At 52.9% G+C, this 25,526-nt stretch overlaps 1 pseudogene; it reads right to left on the reverse strand.

Annotated features, from left to right (window-relative positions):
• Nucleotides 1-24,338, reverse strand: part of LOC147113058 (uncharacterized) — a 52,112-nt pseudogene extending 27,774 nt beyond the window's left edge.
• Nucleotides 24,339-25,526: the final 1,188 nt, after the last annotated feature.

The raw sequence follows: 25,526 nt of genomic DNA on the forward strand, positions 1-25,526 counted from the left end.
CTGAGGGAGCGCTACACTGTCGGAGGAACAGTACTGAGGATGTGCTGCATTGTCGGAGGGCCAGTACTGAGGGAGCACTGCACTGTCAGAGGGGCAGTACTGAGGGAGCACCGCACTGGTAGAGGGGCAGTACGCTGGAAGCACGGCACTGAGCGAGTGCTGCACTGTCGGAGGGGCAGTACTGAGGGAACGCTGCACTGTTCCAGGGGCAGTACTGAGGGAGCGCTGCACTGTCAGAGGGGCAGTACTAAGGGAGCGCTGCACTGTCAGAGGGACAGTACTGAGGGAGTGCCGCACTGGCGGAGGGGTAGTACTGAGGCAGCACTGCACTATCGATAACGAGTACTGAGGGAGTGCAGCACTGTTGCAGGGGCAGTACTGAGGGAGCGTTGCACTGTTGCAGGGGCAGTACTGAAGGGTGTGCTGCACTGTCAGAGGGGCAGTACTGAGGGAGCGCCGCACTGACGGAGGGGCCAGTACTGTGCTGCACTGTCGGAGGGGCAGTACTGAGGGAGCGCTGCACTGTCAATAACAAGTACTGAGGGAGCGCTGCACTGTTGCAGGGGCAGTACTGAGGGAGCGCTGCACTGTCAGAGGGGCATTACTGAGGGAGCGCCGCACTGACGGAGGGGCCAGTACTGTGCTGCACTGTCGGAGGGGCAGTACTGAGGGAGCGCTGCACTGTCAATAACAAGTACTGAGGGAGCGCCGTCCTGTTGCAGGGCCAGTACTGAGAGAGCACTGCACTGTTGTAGGGCCAGTATTGAGGGAGCACTGCACTGTCGGATGGGCAGTACTGGAGAGAGCGCTGCACTGTCGGAGGGGTAATACTGGAGGCAGTGCTGCACTGTCGGCGGGGCAGTATTGAGGTAGTGCTGCGCTGTCGGAGGGGCAGTACTGAGGTAGCGCTGCGCTGTTGGAGGGGCAGTACTGGAGAGAGCGCTGCACTGTCGGATGGGCAGTACTGGAGAGAGCGCTGCACTGTCGGAGGGGTAATACTGGAGGCAGTGCTGCACTGTCGGTGGGGCAGTACTGAGGGAGTGCTGCACTGTCGGAGGGGCAGTACACTGATTGCCAGCTCTGTGTGGTGGGCCGGGGGGGGGGGGGAACAGCGCAGCCTGTGGAGGAGCAGTGAATGACAGACCGCAACTTCTGGATTTCTGCGTTGGGCTGTGACTGCGCTAAATCATGAAGTTCAGTTAGTTTCAAAGGCAAAATGATGGCAAACACTGCCAGTTCGCCGTCATCGTGGACCGCAAAATCGGGGCCAATACAAAGACACTGGTGTGGATTTATTTTGACCCCAATTTATAATATACCGCTGTTGAAATTCACAAAGAGATTTTTTAAAGAGGATAAAAAGGCAGCTTTGGAGAATTACAAAGTTACAATTTGATCTTTTTCAAAGCAGTTTTATTATTGACTTAAACAGCACGTCTGAAACTGCCACTGTGCTGGCTGACTCCTCCCCACCCCCAAGGGCTTTTCACAGTGAACAAGTAATAAACCCCTTACTTCTATTTGCCACCTTGAATTGCTGAATGTAAAGACAAGTTGTATTAGGTTTATAAGTTTCAGCTCGAAGCGATACCACCAGGCTCACTACTGCGAAAATTCTTGTGGAACAAGTTCTTTTGAAGTCGGGAGTTGGAGGCGATCGCTGGTGATAATGGACAATGCTTTGTGGGCTGGGTCATGAAAGAAATGTGCACAATGTTCGGGATAGAACAGAATTTCCATATCCCATAACACCCGCAAGAACAAATCGAACAGTTAAAACTGAGATCTTAAAATACCCCTGAGTTTGATGGCAATTGGAGGAAGTGTGTTTGAAAGTATTGATGTCACACAAATTTTCCTACTCTGTTAAATTTTTCTTGGTACCTTTGCTTTCCGATTGATGTAAGCGTATGATTGTAGAATTTCATCATCCAGTGCTAAGAGAAATGGTACACGATTTTACTAAGTGCAATTTGGGAAGGAAATCAGGTGAATTGACATAAGGAGAATGTGGGAACATGATAAACCATGCACAAGCAATTAAAGGGACTGTTTAAAGGAATAAATAGGCAGACAGGAGATGTTGTATCAGAACAACAAAGACTATAAGAAACAATTGATCACAAAGGCAATTATGTGTACTTTGTATGGAGGTTTTGGTTTAATTAATTAGATCAAAAGGGGTTAAATGATTGGTTCCCAAGTTTTATATCAGGCAAACAAATGAAAATCTAGAAATTAAATGGGAATATGTTTTGGTGTAAGGAGTAAAGATTCGGATTGGTGTATTATGTCAGGAAGCAAAGAGACATTATTTTGGAGGCAATAAAACTTCAATTTCCTGATACACATCACTAATTATGGGAATTATTGATGAGATAATTTAATGATGGGACTGTATCAAGCCTCTCGTTGAATGGACAAGCAGGAATGTTTTTATCAATTAGATGAAAGATACTTTTTGGAACAGAAGGTAGATTTTAACATAATTTCTTAAAGCAGGTTTCTCCCCCTCTGTAGAACATGACTTAAATGTTTCCACAAGACACAAAATCAAGCACTGACAAAATGTCTTTCTGTCTCTCAGTGACAAAAGTAAAATGAGCTGGCACAAACATGGCAGCAAACAGTGGGCTCCTGACTATACTGACTTTGAATGAAATGGTCCCTAAGGGCTCAAGGCCGCAAACTTCATGGCAGAAATCAGCCATCTCTTGATCTGCTCCTGTTGCCACAATTACAAGCCCGAGTAGGACAGACACAGTTAAGCAGAGTCTCAGCCTCTTGGTGTCCACTCTGATCACTGTTGAACGCGCTGAATGACTCTGCACCTTCAGGTGGATCTGCTGTTTGAGCAGCGAGTTCAGATCTTTTTATGCTGTATTCTGAAGATATTTTTGATTACTTTAGGCAGAAATATTAAATGCTGAAGACAAAAAGCAGCGAATTGATTCTGGAATTGTTTCTTCGTTCCAACATTGTGATGGATTTAGACATCATTAACTCCCTGAGTGTCAGCTCCAGGGAAGTCTGAACACCTGGGGCAGCCATTTTATAAATGATTCCAGTGTAGGTGTCTACGTACTCCTGGCAAAAAATACTGAACTCGGAGAGGTTCAACAGAAAAGGTTTAATTGTTGAGACTGCATGTTGAACACAAAATGGCGTCAGAGCCTACACCAAGTCCGACTGCCTTTCATCAGTCCACAGCTTTGACTGCTCCTCCCCCGCTCTGGGCTTAACTATGTTGCAGATCGAGTTTCTTAAAGGTGTGATCCTTCTTAAAGGCATGACGCCTGATTTATAGTCTACGGACCGAAAAGCGGATTGTGTCCTTTCTGTGATCGGTACGCCACACAGCTCCCCGCAGAATCCGCTAGTAGGGAGTGTACGAACCGGCGTGGTGGCTTGATGGCACGGCCGGAACGGCTCTTGGCGGTTGGTGTCGGGAGCGGGGCGGTCGGACGCGTCGGGCTCTTAGGCGGTCTGCCCCGCGGTGGGGGTTGGCCCACTTGAACGGGTTCGTCGGGCTCTAGGTGCGCCAGCTTGAGCCGGTCGACCGACACCTTGTCAGTTCTGCCGCCCACTTCGAGGAGGAAGAACTTGTTCCCCGTCTGGAGTACCTTGTAGGGTCCGTCGTATGGGGGCCGTAGAGGTCCTCGGTGGGCGTCATGGCGCACGAAAACAAATTTGGCCATGTGCAGGCTAGGTGGTACACGGGTTGCTGGTTCGCCGTGCCAGCCGGTGGGTACCGGAGAGAACTGTTGTGCTCGGTTGGTGAAAGCGCGGCGTTGCTGGTCAGCCGACCAGGGGGTCGTGGCAGTGGGCAGGAACTCTCCGGGTACGCGCAGTGGCTGGCCGTACACGAGTTCCGCTGCCGAGGCTTGCAGGTCTTCCTTGAGTGTAGGCCAAGTAGCACCCACGGGAGGCGGTCGATCCAAGCCTCGTCCTCAAGGCTGGCGCGGAGGGACGCCTTCATGGACCTGTGGAATCGCTCGCACAGTCCGTTGGCTTGGGGGTGGTAAGCCGTAGTGTGGTGAACGGCCACCCCGAAGTTTCGGGCGATGGCGGCCCACAGATCAGAGGTGAACTGCGGGCCTCTATCCGACGTCATGTCGGAGGGGACGCCGAACCGAGTGACCCAGGTACCGATGAACGCCCTCGCGATGTCGGCGGTGGTGGTGGACGTCAGTGGAATGGCCTCGGGCCAGCGGGTGGTACGGTCCACGATTGTCAGCAGGTGCGTTTGACCTTGTGATGGCAGCAGGGGGCCGACGAGGTCGATGTGGACGTGGTCAAACCTTCTTTCTGGCACGGTGAACTCCTCGAGTGGGGCTTTGACGTGCTGGTGGATTTTGGCATGCTGGCAAGCTATGCAGGATCTGGACCAGACGCGCACACCTTTGCGCAGGCCGTGCCAGACAAATCGGTTGGCCACCAGTCTAATGGACGTGCGGGTGCCGGGGTGTTAGAGGCCGTGGACGATGTCGAACACCCGTTTTCGCCAGGACGCCGGGACTACGGGGCGGGGTTGCGCCAAGAAGGTGTCGCATTTGACTGTGACGGCGGACGGGCGCAGGCGACGTCGGTCAGTCGCAGCCCTGGGAGGGTTGTGGGCGCGGAGAGCAGATCGGGGTCGGTGCGTTGCTCCGCTGCCAGTTGAGCATAGTCCACTGCCAGGTGGGCGCCGTGGACGGTGGGGCGGGATAGGCAGTCGGTCACCACGTTGTCTCGACCGGAGACATGCCGGATGTCCGTGGTGAATTCGGACACCGCGGCGAGCTGGCGTTGCTGCCTGGCTGACCACGGGTCCGCAGATTTCGCCATCGCAAATGTCAGGGGTTTGTGGTCGACAAACGCGGTGAAGGGGCTGCCCTCCAGAAGAAATCTAAAATGGCAGACTGCCAGGTTCAGTGCGAGGAGCTCGCGGTCAAAGGCGCTGTATTTGGCCTCCGGGGGGCGCAGTTGGTGGCTGAAAAAGGCCAGCGGTTGCCAGGCCCCGTCGACCCACTGTTCGTACACGGCGCCGACCGCGTGGTCGGAGGCGTCCGTGGTGAGGGCCACCCTGGCGTTGGGCTGTGGGTGAGCGAGCATGGTGGCGTCGGCGAGCGCCTTTTTGGTCGAGTCGAAAGCGGTCAACATGTCCGCCGACCACTCGATCGCCATTCTGTCTTTCTTACCATGGAGGGCTTCGTATAGGGCCACATGAGGGAGGCCGCTCCGGGAATGAAGCGGTTGTAAAAGTTGATCATCCCCAAGAACTCCTGGAGGCCTTTGATGGTGGTAGGCCGGGGGAACTGCTGGACGGCTTGCACCTTGGCGGGCAGGGGAATGGCTCCGTCCTGCGTGATGTGGTGGCCGAGGAATTCGATCCTGCTGAGGCCGAATTGGCACTTGGCTGGGCTGATGATGAACCCGTGCTCACTGAGCCACTGGAACAGGGTGCGGAGGTGCTCGATGTGTTCCTGCTTGGAGGAACTAGCTACCAGGATGTCATCCAGGTAGACAAAGAGGAACTTCAGTTCCCGGAGGACCGAGTCCATGAGCCGCTGGAAGGCCTGGGCCGTGTTTTTGAGGCCGAAGGGCATTCGAAGGAACTTGAATAGCCCAAAAGGGGTGATTATGGCCGTCCTGGGAACGTCCGTGGGGTGGACTGGCACCTGATGGTAACTGCGCACCAGGTCAACTTTGGAGAAGACTGAGCGGCCGGCCAGTCTAGCCGAGAAGTCTTGAATGTGCGGTATGGGGTACCGATCCGGCGTGGTGGCGTCGTTTAGGCGCCGGTAGTCCCCGCAGGGGCGCCATCCCCTGTCGGGTTTGGTGACGATGTGGAGTGGGGAGGCCCAGGGGTTGTTGGAGTGGCGGATGATGCCGAGCTGTTCCATTGTGGCGAACTCGGCCCGCGCGATCTCCAGCTTGGCCGGGTCCAGCCTGCGGGCGTGGGCATACACCGGTGGGCCTGTGGTGGGGATGAAGTGTTCTACCCCGTGCTTAGCAATTTTCGCGGAGAAGGTCAGGTTGGTGAGGGCTGGGAACTCAGCCAGGAGTGCTGAGTAGTCGTCTGTTGAGTGGGCGCGGCACTGCCACGCCATTTCGGCGGGTTGGGGGGGGCCATGGCGCCCGGGACAGGTGACATGGTGTTCATGTCCACGAGGCGGCGCTGAGGCATGTCGACCAACAGGCCGTGGGTGCACAGGAAATCTGCACCGAGGAGCGGGGAGAGCACCTTGGCGGTGGTAAACTCCCAGTGGTAGCGGCGGCCTGCGAGGTCGATGGTGACAGTGCGGGTGCCATACGTCCGGATGTCGGTGCCGTTGGCGGCAGCCAGCGCAGGGCCGCGGCCACCTCGCTGGATCTCGAGGGCGGACGCGGGGATGATGCTGCGCTGCGCGCCCGTGTCGCATAGGAAACGACGTCCGGAGGCGCTGTCCGTAACGTACAGCAGCGCGCCTGCTTGCCCCATGGCCATCGTGTAGGCCGGTGTGGGGGCAGTTGGAAACGTGCAGGGATGGCTGCAGTGGCGTGCCCGTGCGCCGAACCGGATATGGAAGTAGCAGTAGCCCTGGGTCGGAGGGCTTGGGGGACGTGGGGGCCTGGGGGGCATCGTGGCCGAGCTGTGTGGCCGCGCGATAGAGGGTGGAGCGCGCGCCGACGCTGCGGAGGCCAGGTCGGGGGTGACGGCGTGGTTGCAGCCGGCGGACAGGAGCTTATCGGCTTCGTCGGCCAGGGCCTCGAGGTCCGTGAGGCTGGACGCCACGATCGCCGGGCGGATGCTGGGAGGTAGTTGGCGGATAAAGAGCGTGCGGAAGAGGGAGCCGGGCGGTTTCTCGTCGGTCAGAGCAAGCATGTGTGAGAGCAAGTCTGACGGCGTGGAGTCACCGAGGCCCGGGAGGTCGAGGAGGTGGCAGTTGCGCAAAAATTGGGAGGCTGTGATTTTTTATGGAGCGCGGCCTTGAGATGTGCATACTTGCCTTCCTCCGAAGGGTTTTGTAGTGTTGTGCAGACTTTCGTGATTGTGGAGCTGCCCAGGGAGGCGAGGAGGGAGTCGTACATCATTGCGTCGGTGGTGATGCCGCAGAGTCGGAATTGCGATTCGGCTTGAAGGAACCAGGCGGTGGCTAGGTTCTCCCAGAACTCCGGCAGCTTCACAGAAACTGCGTTTGTGTCAGCCATGGTTACGCTTAGGAGTCATCCTGAGCGTCGGGGTCACCAATGTAGGAGTCTACGTACTCCTAGCAAAAAATACTGAACTCGGAGAGGTTCAACAGAAAAGGTTTAATTGTTGAGACTGCATGTTGAACACAAAATGGCGTCAGAGCCTACACCAAGTCCGACTGCCTTTCATCAGTCCACAGCTTCGACTGCTCCTCCCCTGCTCTGGGCTTAACTATGTTGCAGATCGAGCTTCTTAAAGGTGTGATCCTTCTTAAAGGCATGACGCCTGATTTATAGTCTACGGACCGAAAAGCGGATTGTGTCCTTTCTGTGATCGGTACACCACACCAGCGCTCAGACTGTGAGGCTGATAAATTCCCCAGTAATACAGCAATAACATTGGTGACGTGTCAGGAGTGGCTTGTTCTGTATGTTACAATTCAGCCTCACTCCCAAAACTCTTCCCTTGTTCTCACTGTAAAAGGCAGCTTCCATTAGCAGGCCCACACCTCGGGGTAATTTTGACTTTGGGTGATATCAGATCAGCCGCCCGTTATACATCTCTCCAATAGAAATGAAAATCGGGAGAGATGTATAACGAGCGGCTGATCGGATATCGCCCGTTTTATACTATCCGCCAAAGTCAAAATTACTCTTTGTTTAAAAATGTGTCTGAAAATCCACGGTTGTCTCAGTTGGTAAGTTCTCCTGTGTTGTGGAACTGAACCATACAGACCAGGAAGGACCCAATGGGTGAAATTTGTCTTGGACGGCAGCACAAATCGTGCGACAGCGGATCGGCCGCCAGTTTTACACTCCGCCCAGTTCCATTGGAGTCAACAGAGAAGAAAATTGAGCTCCTGCCCAGGACAGGTTTCAGCCCCTGGTTTAATCTGCAGTCTGTGCTGAGTTATCGGATCTCAGGCAGGTGAAACGGGCGGCCGATGCACATTTTTCGCTACCATCCAAGATGAGGGGTCCAGACAGAGTAGATAGAGAGAAACTGTTCCCATTGGCGGAGGGTCGTGAACCAGAGGGCACAGATTTAAGGTGACTGGTGGAAGATCCAAAGGCGACATGTGGAAAAACTTTTATACGCAGCGAGTGTCTGGAATGCACTGCCTGAAAGGGTGGTGGAGGCAGATTCAGTCATGGCTTTCAAAAGGGAATTGGATAAGTATCTGAAGGAAAGAAATTTGCAAGGCGATGGGGAAAGGGCGGGGGAGTGGGACTAGCTGAAGTGCTCTTGCAGAGAGCCAGCACGGGCTCGACGGACCGAATGGCCACATTCTGTGCTGTAACCATTCTATGATTCTATGATTCTAAGATCTGGACCAAGTGACTGTTCTACTTTGAGGTCTGCCAACTTTTTAAGTAGCTCCTATTTTTATCTATTTTAATCCTATCCAATATTGCTACGACCTCCTCCTCTACTGCTACATTGGCAGCATCCTCTTCTCTAGTGAAGACAATTGCAAAGTACTCATTTAGAACCTCAGCCAAGCCCTCTGCCTCCCCAAGAAGATCTCCCTTTTGGTTCCTAATCAGTCCCACCCTTCCTTTGACTACCTTTTTACTATTTATATGTTTATAAAAGACTTTTGGTTTCTCTTTTATGTTAGCTGCTAATCTATTCTCATACATTCTATTTGGCCCTTTTATTCCTTTGTTTTTAGATATTATAGACTCGAGTGGTTTACTAATAACTGAAATAAGACTAACTAGACTATAATTTTCTGCCTTGTCCTCATCTCCTGTTTTGAATAGGATGGCATATTTTGGCACAATTTTCTCTTCTACTGAATTTTGGAAAATTATAGTCAAAGCCTCTGCTATTCCTCCCTAGCTTCCCTAATGATTCATAGCTGTAAACCATGCAGTCCTGATGAGTTGCCTACCTTAAGGTTGAGCAACTTCTTTAATACTATTTACATAGTAAAGTTCCCCTCCACCCATCTACCTCTGATGGTTCTACATCTCAACATCCACCTCCTCATTGAAACCAACATACTCATTTAGTATCACTCTATTCCCTGACTCTCAAATACAAGTTTGCTTCCTTGTCTCTTGGTGGCTCTGCATCTACCTGGCTTTTCCTATTAAGAATAATATACCTGTACAAAGATGGCTAGTTGTTGCCTCTTTTGTTCTTTTTGCTCATTTTTGTACATACATCCTCCTAGCTTTTCTAGTCTTCCTTGTTGTAGTTTTCCTATCTATGCTCTATATTTGTCCTGCCTTTCATTTTTATTATCTGCGTCGGTTCTTTTTTCTGTTTCAAATTTGATCTACTTCCCCTTATTCACCTTTAGGACCCCAACCTTCGGTGCACTGCCATTGTCCTTACTGGAATGTGCCTGATTTGCACCTTTCCCATTACTGATCTGAGATTCTATTTGCCAGCTTTTCCTTCCATTTTGTTTGGGCAATGTCTCTTATTAACTCGTTACAATTTGCTTTTTCCAGTCAAGTACACCTGGCCCTCAGCTTTTCATTTTCCTTTTCCAACTCTTACACTGAACCTAATTATATTGTGATCATTGCCCTACTTCTGGGTTGTCTACTCGCTCTGCTTAATTATACAGAACCAGGGTCAAGCAATGCTGCCTTCCTTGTTGGAATAGCAATATACCGACTGAGAAAACAATCCTGAACACACTGCAAAAAAACTCAATTTCCTTTCCACAAACATTTCTCCTATCTCAGCCTAACTTTTGATAGTTAAAATCTCCTAAAATTATAACTCTTATCATAACACATGCCCCTCTGCAAATTTCACCTACAACTTCCTTTCCTTTGTCTGGCAGTCTATCATATATCCTCATTAATGTGACTTTCCTGCTCCTTCTGGCCCCACAGAAATCTCTTCAAAAACTTGTACTTAATTTTTTCTGAGCAGTATGCAGCAGTTCCTTTAAGGACCGCTGGTGAGGCTGCTGCATGCCTGGTTCCAATGAGTGTAGTGTGCATGGTCCCATCTCCGCCCAATGGTACCTCAAAATCACATTGGGATCCTATGTACGTCACAGGACCCTGATTAGTATACAATCCCTATCACTTAAATGCACACGTTTAAATTGGGTAAATAGCACTAGCCAATTTGTCCTCTTTTTTTTTATAGACCCAAAAAAAAAACCATTAAACCAATAAACCCTTTAAATAAACCCGATTAATCAAATTAAAATTTGGCCCCTTAAATCGATTACGCACTCCAGTCCCCGCGGCGCCCACCGGTCACGAAAGAGCTCGAGCTCGCCGGCGGACACCGCGTGCTCCATCTCCAGGGCCACCCGGCCGCGAACATGGCCGCGGAAGAGAGGGAGGCAATCCGGCCGGACGACCCCCTCGGCCGCCCGCTGCCTGGACCAATTAATGGCTTTCTTGGCCAGGCCCAGGAGCAGGCCCACGAGGAGGTCCTCCGACCTGCCCGCTCCCCTCCGCACCGGGTGACCGTAGATCAAGAGCGTGGGACTGAAGTGCAACCAAAATTTGAGGAGCAGCCCCTTCAAATAGTGGAAGAGCGGCTGCAACCTCCCACACTCAACATAAACATGGAACACGGACTCCTCCAGACCGCAGAACAAACAGGCGGCCCGGGAGTCCGTGAACCTACTTAAAAACCTATTGCACGGGACTGCTCTGTGCAACACCCTCCAGGCCAAGTCCCCAATAGAACAAGGGAAGACTCCCGCATAGAGAGCCCCCCATTGGGGACCTCCGCCTCCGCCGGAAGGTAAAACGGCACGCCACGGCGTGTCCGGACGGCAGGCGAAGATGGCAAAGTGGAAGGTGTGCAAGAGCAGCCCGTACAGGAAACCCCTCCGCGCAGAATGGAAAGGCACGGAGGGCATCTCCTCGAGACGGCTCAAGTTGTGAGGCACCAAACCCCTAGGGGAGCTTTGGGGCAGGGCGCCGATAAGGAATTCCGTCCGAACGGGAGTAAGCTCGGGCGGGATCGCCCCACGTGCTTGAGCCACCTCGATACACCTCGTGGCGCCGGGGCGCAACCTCGCCTTCACCGCCTCGATGGCATCGACCGCGAGCCGGACGTTGCCCCACGACATACGCCGCGCCAACTCCTCCGGCGCCATCCAGCCCGCTCCTCCGCCATCGAGTAGGTCCCCGACTCTAGTCACCCTGCCAGGCACAGCCCTCCGCTCCGCCAGCCACCCGAACTCACGGACGCGGAGGTGCGGATTCCTGAACAGCGGCTCTCGAAGGACAGCCGCCATTCCTGACGGGGGAGAGCTCCGCCTGGAGGCGACGGAGTTCCAAACCCATAGCAGTTCCTGGTAAAAGACAGGCAGCTCCTGCAGGCTGGCACGCCTGCTGCCCACTTCCAGAAACAGGAGCTGCATGTCGTAATTGAGGCCGTGCAGCTGGCGGAAGAAATACGTCGCCAGCGCACACCATCTGGGAGGATTCTCGACGTACAGGTATCTCTGCAGCGTCTGAAGACGGAAAGTCGCAGCCTGGGTGCGAAGGCACACCAGCGCCTGACCGCCCTCCCTAAGCGGGAGACTCAGAACCACGGCAGCGACCCAGTGTATCCTGTTGTTCCAGAAGAAGTCGACGAGCTTCTTCTGTATCTTGGCGACAAACGCAGGGGGGGGGATCAGAGTAACCAACCGGTACCACAACATGGCGGCCACCAGTTGGTTTATGACCAACGCCCGACCCCTGTAGGACAACACTCGGAGCAATCCTGTCCAGCGTCCTAAGCGAGCGGTGACTTTGGCCTCCAGCTCGTGCCAGTTCGCCGGCCAGGCATCCTCGGCCGGGCTGAGGTAGACTCCCAAGTAGAGGAGGTGCGTCGTACTCCAGGCGAAGGGCCTGAACTCCTCCGGCAGAGAGTCCACCTGCCACTGACCCACCAGGAGTCCAGAACAATTCCCCCAGTTGATCCTGGCAGAGGATGCGTCCGAGTAAATCTGCTGGCATTCCCGCATCCTCCGCAAGTCAACGGGATCCGTGACCATGAGGAGCACGTCATCGGCGTAAGCCGAGAGGACCACCTCCATGCCCGGCCCTTGCAGAGCCAATCCCGCCAACCTCTTCCGCAAGAGGCGCAGGAAAGGCTCCACGCAAATGGCATATAACTGGCCGGACATGGGGCATCCCTGACGCACCCCCCTCCCGAAGCGAAGGGGCGCCGTCAAGGACCCGTTAACTTTAATCAGACACTCCGCGACAGCATACAGAAGTCGGATCCGGGCGACGAAATGCGTCCCGAACCCGAATGCGCGCAAAGTCCCGAAAAGATACTCGTGATCCACCCTGTTGAACGCCTTCTCCTGATCCAGGGAAAGGAAGGCGACCGACAGACTTTTTTTTCAATCACCGCCCTGCGCCACGAGAGGGGCATCTCCCCGGTCGCCAAACATTCCCCCAGGACCCGCACGTAGTCGCCCCCCAGGACGCCCCAGAACGCCCTGTGGAACTCCACGGTCAGCCCGTCCAGCCCCGGGGACTTCCCCCTAGAGAGCTGGCGGAGGGCGCCGGACAGCTCCTCCAAACTCAGAGGAGCGTCCAATTTTTCGGCGCCCTCCAGGCCGACCTTCGGCAGGTCCTCCCACAAAACTCTGCGCGCGTCCTCGCTGGACGGATCCGGAGAGAACAGAGCCCCGTAATAGGCGCGGGTCTCCGCGCAGATTCCCTCCGGATCCGAGACCGGAGATCCGTCGTCGGCCAGCAGCTCCAAAAGCTGCTTACGGACCCCCCGTCTTTTTTCCAGCGAGTAGAAGAAGGGGGAGCCGTGGTCCAGGTCCCGCAGGAACTGGATCCGCGACCTCACGTACGCGCCTCGGGACCCGACGAGCTGCAGGTCCTTCAGCGCGCCCTTCTTCTCTTCGTACGCCAGCCGCAGGGCCGGGTCCTCGGCTACTTGACCGAGACGGGACTCCAGGTCGAGCACCTCCTTCTCCAACTGCCCGACCCGGGCCTCCCGCCTCTTGGTCGACCCCTTCGCGTACTCCTGACAGAAGAGACGGATGTGAGCCTTGCCCACATCCCACCATAGCCTCAAGGAGGGGAAGCCCCCCTGCTTCCTTCTCCAGCCGGCCCAGAACCGACCGAACGAATCCCGGAACCGCGCGTCCTCCAGCAGCAGGTTGTTAAAGTGCCAGTACGCGGACCCCCCCCCGGCGCGCAGCGGCACGAGCTCCGCCCACACCAGGTGGTGGTCCGTGCACGGCACCGGCCGCACGGAAGCCGTCGGAACGCAGGAGACGTATGCCCGGGAAATGTAGAGGCGGTCGATCCTGGACGCTCCTCCCCCAGACCTCACAAAAGTGAAGGCGCTGGAGTCGGGATGGAGATTACGCCAGACGTCCACCAAGTCGAGGGACCCGACCAGGTCCCTCAGCTTCCCCATCGCCGCCGGGCACGGCTGGGTACCCGTGCGGTCCCTCGCCTCGAGGGTACAATTAAAATCCCCCCCGAGGATGACGCACTCGCCCGCGTCGATGGAGCCCAAAAGAGTGGACACTTCTTCAAAGAAGCGCGCTTGCTGCGCACCAGCCTGAGGGGCGTACACGTTCACTAGATGGAACGGCACGCCCCCCAGGCGAACAGTGACCTGGAGCAAGCGGCCCGGCACGAGCTCCTTGACCCCCAAGATCTCCGGCTGAAAATGCGGGGCCAACAAGATAGCCACCCCACTGGAAACACTGGAGAGGTGACTCATGTTGACCCCTCCTTGCCACTCCAGGAGCCACGTGGCCTCGTCTCCCGGAACGGTGTGGGTTTCTTGCAGGAAGCACACCGCATACTTCCCGTCCCGAAGGACCGAAAAGTTATTAAATCTGCGGCTAGCATCCCTGCTGCCGTTGACGTTGAGGCTGGCTATGGTTATCTTCATTTCAGAAGCACAACCATCCCCTACTTATGACTAACGGGGTAAGGAAGGGCGGCCGCTAGTCGACCGCCACTTCCTCAGCAGCCCAGTGAGAAACAGCCGGAACCGACGCAGCCCGAGTGGGTCCGCGCCCGCGTCCTCGCCCATAGTCCTGTAGGCGACGCGGGCCGACCCGATGAGCAGCGCCAGCTCCGACCATCTGTCGAGGGCCCGCCGGGTGGTGCGGCGACCCTGGCACGTGGCCACAAAGTCCCGGAGGTCCCTGATGGGAATGAGATCGAGGGGGGTCCCGGCGAGGGGCGCGAGGTCATCCATCGCCTCCTCGGCGACGGCATCTAGATCCTCCTCCGCCCCTACCACCGAGTCCCCGTCCTCCTCCGGGGGGTCGCCACCGTCGGCCAAACCGTCCGCCACGCAGTGCGCATTGGGCGGCTCGGCCGTGACGGCCGGCCCCGCCTCCGCCCGGATCCCACCCCCAGGATCGGTAGCGGAGGATTTCTCCCTGGGCTCCTCTAGGGGGGCCGGGCCAGAAGACGGCGGCGGTTCGGAGACCCCCTCCGCCCCAGGCGCCGGAACGGCCGGAGAGGTCGGAGAGACCGGAGAATACGAAAACCGGGCCACCTCCAAGTCGCCCGGCGCCGGAGACACAGACCGAGGGCCCTCCTCTGCGACACCACCGGCCTCCGACCCAGCAGAGGGGGTGAAATTTTTACATACCTCGACGAGGTCGAGCAGCACCTGGGAAAAATCCGGGTCGTTCTGGGCGAGCTCGTCCTCAGACGACTCGCCCGACCCGGTCCCCTGGCCGCCCGACCCGTCGAGGGGCAATGCCACCAGCAATGGATCTATAACCGCCGTGGGTTGTTCCGCGACCCCCCCCACGGGCAGGGTCTCGTCCCCATCCCCGGGAGGCACGAGCTGGGCAGACGCTTCTGCCTCAGCCTCCCCAGGGACAGGCGACCCCTGCCGTTCGCCGATGGTGTTAGCGGTGGGGTGGGGCGCAGCGCCCGCGGCGGGCGACGACTCCCCCCGACCGGAGGGACCTTCCACCTCCCGGTCCTCCTCCTCGTCCAGGGAGTCGCGCCTTCTTTTGAGCGCGGAGGGGTAAAGGGAGGCCTCCATTTCTTCAGGGGCCTCCCCTGCTCCCCCTGGTGGAGCGAGTTCTTTGGGTCCCCCGGGCCCGAGCCCGGCCGCAGGTACTGGCGTGACCGCCTCGGCGGTCGCGGCCACAGGCTCGGGCACGAGGTCCCCCCCACCTCCGCACTCCGCGATTATCGCGATTACGCGCTCGGGCGTCAGGGCCTCCAAATTCAGGGGGACGCCCTCCGCGGGGGGACCCACCCTACGGTTTCTGGTCTTGTCCCGCGCCTTCTTTCTGACCGGACCTCCCTCCTCCCCCCCGCCGGAGGCCTGGATGTCGTTGGCCTCCGACGACGACCGCGCCCCGGTAGCGTTCGATTGAGCGGGGGCGCGGCTAGACCCGGAAGGAGGAGCGGCGGCGGCGCCAGCCTTGGCCACTCCAGATGACTTGGCGGCCTTGGAGGCGGGGCAATTTGTCATTACCGTTATTGTAAATGACCAAGTTGGCGCTAACAGCGTCGGTTATTTCGGGCAGAAACAGGTGTTCAGTGAGTAGTTCGCACCTTGTTAAGCTGCAATTACCTGTTATGCTTCTTTGTGTGGAGCCAGACGAGGAATTCAGGTGAAGAGAAGCTGGGCGAAGTTGACTGATCTCTGCAGACAGCATCAGTCTGGAAGCGCCAGTGAGGAGTTCGTGGTTCTTTGCCATGTCCTGTCAGTGTGAGAATCGTGCAAAAATTTTACAGAATGATTAGTGTGCATTGCACCAGGGAATAGCGTGAGTGGGTTGGAATTATAGAGCGCTGGGTTCCAGCAGTGCCTCCCGTGTTCCTGATTAATACAGGAGAGTTAATCAGCGATGGGGGAGATTAACGGGCTTTTAATGGAACCATTAACCATCCACCGTGTATAGAGGGGAAATCGCGTTAACACTGACGCGCCCACTGTAAGCAGCGGGGACTGTACTAAAAGTAGGTTCCCGCCTGAAACAGGTGAAAGGCCCCGGCGAGAACAGCAGTGGCCAGACTGGGACTGGGAAGAGGACAGCAGGTGGTACACTGCCATTATCATCCTGTTCCTGCTGGGCAGGAGGCTGTGAAAATCAACTCCATATACAAGGAGTCAATTTCCTCTGAGCACACATTGCTTTACAAAATTTTCAAGGTTTTGCTCGAAATAGCAATTTCAGGAAATCTTCCCACTATGTTTGCAATTGGTTATCTCTATTACTACTGTGGGGTTATTGTAAACAACAACAACTTGTATTTATATAGCACCTTTAACATAGTAAAACATCCCAAGGCGCTTCACAGGAGTATTAAAAGACAAAGAAATTTGACACCGAGCCACATAAGGAGAAATTAGTGCATGTGACCAAAAGCTTGGTCAAAGAGATGGATTTTAAGGAGCGACTTAAAGGAGGAAAGAGAGGTAGCGAGACGGAGAGGTTTAGGGAGGGAATTCCAGAGCTTAGGGCCTAGGCAACAGAAGTGTCTCCGCTTCCACCACTTCTGTCGGCAGCGAGTTCCAGGTCCTCACCACTCGCTGCGTAAAAAAGTTTTTCCTCACGTCCCCCCTATATCTCTTGCCCAAAACCTTAAATCTGTGTCCCCTAGTCCTTGTACCATCAACTAGTGGGAAAAGCCTTTCCCCGTCTACCCTATCCAAACGCGTCATAATCTTGTACACCTCTATCAAATCACCCCTCAACCTCCTTTGCTCCAATGAACATAAATCCAGCTTCTCCAACCTGTCCTTGTAGCTAAGATCCCCCAATCCCCGGAACCCTTCTGGTAAATCTCCTCTACACCCTCTCAAGGGCCTTCACATCCTTCCTAAAGTGTGGTGACCAGAACTGGATGCAATACTCCAGTTGTGGCCTAACCAGCGCTTTATAAAGATTCAGCATAACTTCTCTACTTTTGTACTCAATACCTCTATTTATGAAGCCCAAGATCCCATATGCTTTGCTAACCACTCTCCCAATATGTCCTGCTACCTTCAGGGACCTATGCACATTAACTCCCAGGTCCCTTTGTCCCTGCACACTCTTTAAAACTGTGCCATTAAGTGCATATTGCCTCTCCCTGTTCCTTCTGCCAAAATGCATCACCTCACACTTCTCTGTATTAAACTCCATCTACCACTTTCCTGAAAGGAACCAGGCGAGTGCAGTCCCACCCAGCTGGACGACGGTGGAGAGGCGTTGGAGAAGGATGGAGTGGTCAACCATGTCAAAGACTGCAGACAGGACAAGAAGGACGAGGAGGGATAGCTTACACCTTTGTCACAGTCACAAAGAATGTCATTTGTGACTTTGATGAGAGCCGTTTTGGTACTGTGGCAAGGGCGGAAACCTGATTGGAGGGATTCAAACATGGAGTTGCGGGAAAGATGGGCATGGATTTGGGAGGCGACAACATGTTCCAGGATTTCAGAGAGGAAAGGGAGGTTGAAGATGGGGCGGTAGTTTACAAGGACGGAAGGGTCAAGGGTTGTTTTTTTGAGGAGAGGGGTGATGACGGCAGATTTGAGGGAGAGGGGGACAATACCAGTTTCATCCACACAAGACCGTGTGAAGAATTAAGAATAAATACAGGACACCAGCAATTTATTAAAAAAAGGTAAAGATTTCATTAAATCAAAACTGCTAAATAGTAGACAATTTGTTTCTTAAAGATATAAGTTGCATTAGCCGGGTGGAACCGTCAGTCCTCTGGTGCATTCATTTTTACTGGATAAAAATTAGAACAATTTTCTTTTTCTTCCCACTCCTCTTAAAGGCATTGGCTTTAGTTCTTTGAATGCTGGTCCCTCCCTGGTACCTGACCCATTAATCATGTGTGAGCTTTGACAGTTAGTGTTGGTAGGCTATTTGACCACAAGGGGCATCAGCCAATCATCTGCTTTCATAACATCAACACAGATCCGCTTCCAGCAGAGTTTGCCGGATAGCAATCAGCAGTGGGGAACCCTGGCTGATTTCCCATTTCCAATCCCAGAGGTACTGTAGCCCTGTTACCGCTGTCCAGTTGGACGCCAGCTAACTCCGCACAGTCGGAGATCAGGCCTGGGCCAGTCCCAGTCGGCATAGCCTCACTGGGCCATTGGGGATGTGGAACCAATTTTACTTGGTTCTGATCAAGGATCTTGCACATAAATTGTCAGGTGTTGGTAGTCTATTAGCTGTGTATTCCCGTGCTACATCAAGTAAGCACGTGAGTCAAAAGCCAAATACTGCGGATGCTGGAAATCAGAAATAAAAACAGAAAATGCTGGAAACACTCAGCAGGTCAGGCAGCATCTTTGGGGGTAATTCTAACCCCGCAAAACGGGTGGGTTTCGGGTGGGATGTGAAAATTTAAAAATTGTCAAACCCGCCTCGGGCCAGCCCACTTCCAGTGTTAACGGTGGTGGGATGGGGGACAGGCAACCAGCCCGCTCCCAGGAGGCAGGTTGCTGATTTAAATATTTGAATGAGGATGTGTGCCTCAGATTTTATCTCTTGTCCAGCTTTAACGCTGGCTGGCCGGGTTTCCCCGGGTGCTAAAGGGAGGACTGGTGCATGGAACAGGAACAGGCTGGAAGTGCCTTTCCAGCTTGTGGGCTGTAAAGTCTGTGGGTTGTACAGTTAATAACGACACAGACTTCAGGAGTAACAAACAAACAGGTCTTTACTATTCAGAGGTCAGGGCGAATCTGCCCCAGTTATCCTGCCACAACACTTATATACTGGTGTGGTCACTGTCGGTATTACAGTATACAGAAGCCAAACAAATAGTGCCACACCTAAAGTAGTTCTCTTAAAGGTGAACGGTTACATTCAATAGTTCCCTTAAAGGTAGACGGGTACATACACTACAATCCTCCCTTTTTAGCTTATTACTTACAGAGTCCCCGTTAAACATACATATCTTCAACTTCCTATAAAACAATTTACAGATATAATCTCGGTGGGAACAGTTCATAGATTCAGTCTCTGATCTTGACTCGTTCCGAACAGCATCTCTTTGGTGTAGCCGGTTCACATGGCTAGCGTGACTCCTCCATAGCCTTTTTCTTGACGTAACAGCTTGAACTTTCGTCCTGTTGAACCAGCAGTGCGGACTTTTACAACCAACTGGCTGTCTTGATAATTTCCGGTTTTTCAACTAATTTAGCTCCTTTCGTAGTGTCCCGCCTGAGATGGTAGAAGTGATAATATTTTAGACGGTTATTATCTTCTGCTTCTTCTTTTTCTTTTCTGCCTTTTTGAAACTCTCGGAGCTCCTTTCTCGGCTGCCAGCTGTAGCGCCACCAACTCTCTATGTTCCTTAGACCTGAAGTGCTTCATCCGGATTTCAGCACTTTGGGAGTTTTCATCACAAACTGAGCAGACCAGATGCTCGTAATATTCAGTGTCACTCAACAGGTCATGGTAATACTCGGGTTCGTCCTGAGTTAGGCCAGCGAGAGGGCCTTCTACTTCCTCCTTACCCATCTGGACGTTAGCTGACTGTGGTTCCTTCCCTAGACATCTTTCTTGAAAAGACTTCTTCATGCATTCAATTTCATTCCGCTCTTCCTGGGTTGTCTGCCATTCCTTCACTACTGACCTCATTTGTGAGTTCAATACCTTCCCTTCCATCGGGGATTGCGTTATCAGGCTATTTAATCCTTCTACTGAAGCAGCTGTTTCAACATTCTTCTGTTCACATTGACGTGATTCAACGAACTCTTCATAGAGTAAACTGTAATACAAAATCTGTGTTGCCACCTCAGTTATTTCCGTAACTTTTGGGAGCTCCGAATTCCTTCCCTTTGAAGATTGAAGCTCGTGTTCCCATTGTGGAGTCTTGTCTCTCAGCATGTGAAGGAGTTGGCTGACCGTTAACTCTTCCACGGGGACTCTGTGGATCAGAGTCTTCTCCATTTCATCCACCTTTCCCTCCAATGCTTTCACCTTCCTTTCCTCTTGTACTTTGGTTTCAAGCGCTCGAAGAAGTTGCGCCTTGATGCTCCCTAGCTCATGTTCAGGGCCCATTCTTACAGTCTCTGTGTTTCTTACAGTTTCCTTTCCTTCCACTGAAAGGATTCCCAGTTGAATTTGTTCTTCAAGTCGTTGAACCTCGGTCATTGCCGCCTCATATTTGACTTGGGTTTCCTTCAATATTTTTATGAGTTCTTGGACATCTTGTCTTTCATGTTCTGCCATGTCTTTCACCTCTAAATTCTCATCTATGGATGGAACTTCTACCGATGAGTCTATCTTGGCCTTGAGCTCATCAAGAATTTCCTGCAGCCTTTGGACTTCTTGCTCATGTTCAACCTTTAGTTGTTCATATGCTTCTACTGAAACTAGCTTTTCGGAGGTTGCCGAGTTAATCCCCTCCAGAATTGTAGCCTGGGCCTGTTCATACTGTTCTTTCAACTTCTCACACTCTGCTTGTAAGGAGTCGTAGAGAAGAACTGGAATAAAATCCTGGCTTCCTGAAGATTCCTCTTCATTTGCTTCTTTCGCAATTTCCTGTTGGAGTTCAGCCAAGGCTGCTATGCTATCTGCCTCTTGAAGTCTCACTGCCATCAAATCTTCTTTATTCTTGCAGTCTATCTCAGCCATTTTCCGTTTACTTTCATTTAACTGAGTGAGTAGACCCTTATTCTGGGCTGAGAGATATTGCACCTTCTCATGTAGACCATAGCACTCCTTCTCTGCTCGACATAGCTGGTTACTGCTGATTTGGTTCTGTGTTTCAAGTTCCAACATCCTTTGCTTAGCTTCTTTCAGTTTCGCCCCTATAAGCTCCTCTTGCAACATGGCCACATTATTCACATCAGGTAAAGAAGCGTTTCTCTTTTCCATGTCCAAGATTTTTTTTTGCATCTCTTTAAGTGCACACTGCGATTCAGCTTCTCTTAACCTTGCCTGCACTAGCTCCGTCTCCAATTGCAGAACAAAATCCTCAGTGAAGCGTGGTTTGCCTTTATGCTGTATCTCTAGATCATGCAAATATTCTAACTCCTGAACATCATAAGGGAGATGTGATCGGTAATTGGTCACGATGGCTCTATGGTCGCTCTCTGCTTGAGCCAGCAGGTTCTGTTGTCTTTCCAGACTCTCCCATTCGGTGTCATAGAACTTTTTCATTGTTTTCATCTCTTGTACGAGACGGTAACTTAATTGTTCTAATTGTTGTCGTACTTTGAAATAATGTTGAGTTCGAGCCCGATGTTCCTCCGTAATGCATATGTCTGTAACTTGAACAGACTCAGAATTCTCTGTCTTTATGCACGCCATCGTTTTTCCAGCCTTAGTCAGTGAGTTCATGTTAACCTTGTTTTTCATACATGGGCTGGACTTATCGTCTTCCGGCTCAGAGTCTGAGCTGCTTGTCTGCACCGAGTCCTCACTCGTCATTGCTTGTAGGTAGTGCCATTCCATGTCTATTTTCTTGATCCACTCCCGTCCTAGAAGTGGTGGTCCTCCCTCAGGTAGTACGTACAAGTTCATTCTTGGGTGTACTTTACCCCTATCTCTCACCTTGACTCTTATTTTTCCCATGGGGTATACTTTATGCCCCGTGTATGTCTGCAATACGAACTTGGTATCTCTTAAGGGTATGTGTGGGAATAGCCGGTGGTAATCCCTTCGATTTATGACTGATACAGCTGATCCAGTGTCCAACTCCATTTTCACTTGGACTCCAGCTATTTTTAGCATGACCCAGATAGTTTGTAGGTCAGCTTCCTTACTCACATGGTGGATACTCAGACTACCCAGCTCCTGGCCGTTTGGATCTGAGTCTGGATTCTGTTCGTCTGAACTCTTCTCAGCCCCCTTGTATACCTTGTTGTACTTTTCTTGTGATGGCTTCCTTTGGTTGTTGGTCTTCTTCCCTGACCGGCATACCTTAGCGATGTGACCCACTTTGCCACATTTCCTACATTCTTGGTTCTTAAACCAGCATTGATTCTGGTCGTGTGTTGTCTTCCCACAACGATAGCATTTTGTTGTACTCGAGGTAATTTGGTCCACCCCGAGTGCCGCCGCCTTTAGTTGCATTTCCGCCGTTCCTTTCGCTGCGGCTTCGTGTGATGTGGCTATAAGGACAGCCCTGTCAAGTGTAAGGTCGTTCTCTTCGAGTAGGCGCTTTTGCGTCCCTTCCTTGGACAATCCACCTACGAACTTGTCTCGCAGTGCCTCTGTCAGATTCCCTCCGAACTGGCAGTATTTCGCTAGCCTACGCAGTTCGACCAAGTATTCTGCGTTGCTTTCGTCTTTCCGTTGCGTTCTTGCATAGAATTTGAATCATTCAGCCAATATCAACGGTGTGGGGTTCAAGTGGTCCTTCAGAACAGCCACAATCTCTTCGAAAGACTGATCCGCCGGTTTAGCTGGTGCTAGTAAATCCTTCAAGAGCCCGTATGTCTTTGCGCCCATCGAGTTTAACAATGTTATCGCCTTGTCGTCTTCCTCTATTTTGTTGGCTTCACAATAGATCTCGATGCGTTCCACGTACGTGGCCCAGTCTTCTATCTCAGAATTAAAATCGTTAATATTCCCTCGCTTAGGCATCTTCCTTTCCTTGGAGCAGCACAGTATTTCTTTAAGTATTATTTATTATCTGTTTATTTCTAAAATGGCGGTTTCCCGCTCTTCCTTTCTCTCCCCGCCCACTTCAATGGCGGTTTCCCGCCTCTGTCGTCTTCTCCGCCTAATGGCGGCTTTCCGCGTTTCTTCCTGGTGGAAGGGGTACGCTTTCCCCACAGCGGACAGGTTCAGCCGCTGGGCTAGCTCTCGCACAACTCCCCTTACTCGGCTCTGTCTTTTCCTCCCGCCCGCACGGCTCTACCGGCGCTGGGTACACCCCGTTAACGGAGGACAGTTCAGCCGCTGGACTGGCTCTCGCGCAGTCTCTCTCTCCGTACCCGGCTCTGTCGCTCTCTCCCCCGCACGTTCGGTTCTACCGGCTCTGGGGACCCCGTTGGTGGAGAACAGTTCAGCCGCTGGGCTGGCTCTCGCGCAGCCTCCTTTGCTCGGCTCTGCCTCTCCCACACGCTCGGTTTCAGCGCTCCGCGGCTTCGTCGCCGCCCGGATCTTTCCCGCCGATCGCGGTCCGGCTGTCACCCGACGCCGTTGGACCCGACTTCTGACCGGCTCAGCTCCCCCTCGACCGAGGTCGAGTGCTCTGCCCTTATCCTCCGGATACTTCTACACCTTCCCCTACTCACAGTCTCCACGGCCGCCTTGTTCCCTGCTGATCGGCTCACTCCGTACCGTGGTAGAAGGGTAGTCAGTGCCTGTTGCAGACGGAAGCTTTTGTTGCTAAAGTCTTCCACCTTTCTCCTGCTGCAGCCTTGTGTTTTCTTCCAGCAGCACGACGAGGGCGGTTGCCTCTCTTCGACGCTCTTCTTGCTTTGGTAGTCTTGCCGCAGGGTACGATCGGACTCGTCGCCACTGTAAAGTCTGTGGGTTGTACGGTTAATAACGACACAGACTTCAGGAGTAACAAACAAACAGGTCTTTACTATTCAGAGGTCAGAAGAATCTGCCCCAGTTATCCTGCCACAACACTTATATACTGGTGTGGTCACTGTCGGTATTACAGTATACAGAAGCCAAACAAATAGTGCCACACCTAAAGTAGTTCTCTTAAAGGTGAACGGTTACATTCAATAGTTCCCTTAAAGGTAGACGGGTACATACACTACATGGGCCAGGAGCAGCAAGTGTGCTTCCCCCCGGCCCCCAAGCTAACCTGCTTCATTCCCCGGGATCGGAGCCCCCATGCAATCGGACCCCCCCACAATCAGATCCCCCCATGATCGGACCTACCCCCACCGCACCACGATCACTGATCCCCCGGTGATCACCGACCTTCCCGATGCCCTCATCTCTGCCCCAATCTCTCGCCAACACCCCGACCCTCGAAGCCACACTGTATCCCCCTCCCCCCACCCTTGCGATCTCTATCCCTGTTCCTGGGCTGCGGCCTTTTCAGCAGCCTCCCACCCCCCCACACCCCCCCCCGCCCACTGTCAATCAGGCTGGCTTCCAGGTGGAGATGATGTTGAAAAAACCCACTCCCGACCAGAAATCCTCTCTCCTGCTTTGAAATCTCACCCCAGTAAAGATCGGGGGCCAATGTTTCCGGTTGTTAAGCAGCTAAGCTCTCGATCTCTGCAATCCTGATTCCAGCACTAACCTTTTCTTCAGTTCCTCCATTCTCTCTCCATTCTTCTGTGTATCATCCATTAGGCCGTCCATTTCTAGGGCTGGAGAAACCTCCAACCTGAAGAATTTCAGTTCGACAAACACATCAGTACAATCTGGAGCTACAATCACTGGGGAACCAATCGAGCCTCTCTCTAAACACCTCTGTTGATTTTTGAAATATGTTGCTGATTCCCATTAGCTTGGCTATTCACAAAAGAAACAGTGTAGGATCTCACCACAGAACAGTTTTGAATCTGTCATAGAAACATAGACATAGAAGATAGGAGCAGGAGTAGGCCATTCGGCCCCTCGAGCCTGCTCCGCCATTCAATGAGATCATGGCTGACCATCCAAATTCAGTACCCTGTCCCTGCCTTCTCCCCATATCCCTTGATCCCGTTAGCCTTAAGAAATATATCCAACTCCTTCTTGAATATATTTAATGAATTGGCCTCCACTGCCTTCTGTGGTAGAGAATTCCACAGGTTCACCACTCTCTGGGTGAAGAAGTTCCTCCTCATCTCAGTCCTAAATGGCTTACCCCTTATCCTTAGACTATGACCCCTAGTACTGGACTCCCTGGCCATCGGGAACATCCTTCCTGCATCGAGTCTGTCCAGGCCTGACAGAATTTTATAGGTTTCAATGAGATCCCCTCTCAATCTTCTAAACTCCAGTGAGTACAAGCCCAATCGACCCAATCTCTCCTCGTACGTCATTCCTGCCAGCCCAGGTATCAGCCTGGTGAATCTTCGCTGCACTCCTTCCATGGCAAGAACATCCTTCCTCAGGTAAGGCGACCAAAACTGCACACAATACTCAAGGTGCGGTCTCACCAAGGCCCTGTACAACTGCAGCAAGACATCCTTGTTCCTGTACTCGAACCCTCTTGCTACGAAGGCCAACATACCATTTGCCTTCTTAACCGCCTGCTGCACCTGCATGCTTACTTTCAGCGACTGGTGCACAAGAACACCCAGGTCTCTTTGCACTTCCCCTTCTCCCAATCTATTGCCATTCAAATAATAATCTGCCTTCCTGTTTTTGCCACCAGAGCGGATAACCTCACATTTATCCACATTATATTGCATTTGCCATGTTTCTGCCCAATCACCCAACCTGTCCAAATCGTACTGGAGTTTCACGACATCCTCCTCACAGCATACCCTCCCACCCAGCTTTGTGTTGTCTGCAAATTTGGAGATATTACATCCAATTCCCTCGTCCAGGTCATTAATA

The sequence above is a fragment of the Somniosus microcephalus genome, chromosome 9 (genome assembly GCF_052327205.1).
Source record: "Somniosus microcephalus isolate GS21.2 chromosome 9, FLI_Smic_1.0, whole genome shotgun sequence".
In the NCBI taxonomy this organism is placed as follows: Eukaryota; Metazoa; Chordata; class Chondrichthyes; order Squaliformes; family Somniosidae; genus Somniosus; species Somniosus microcephalus.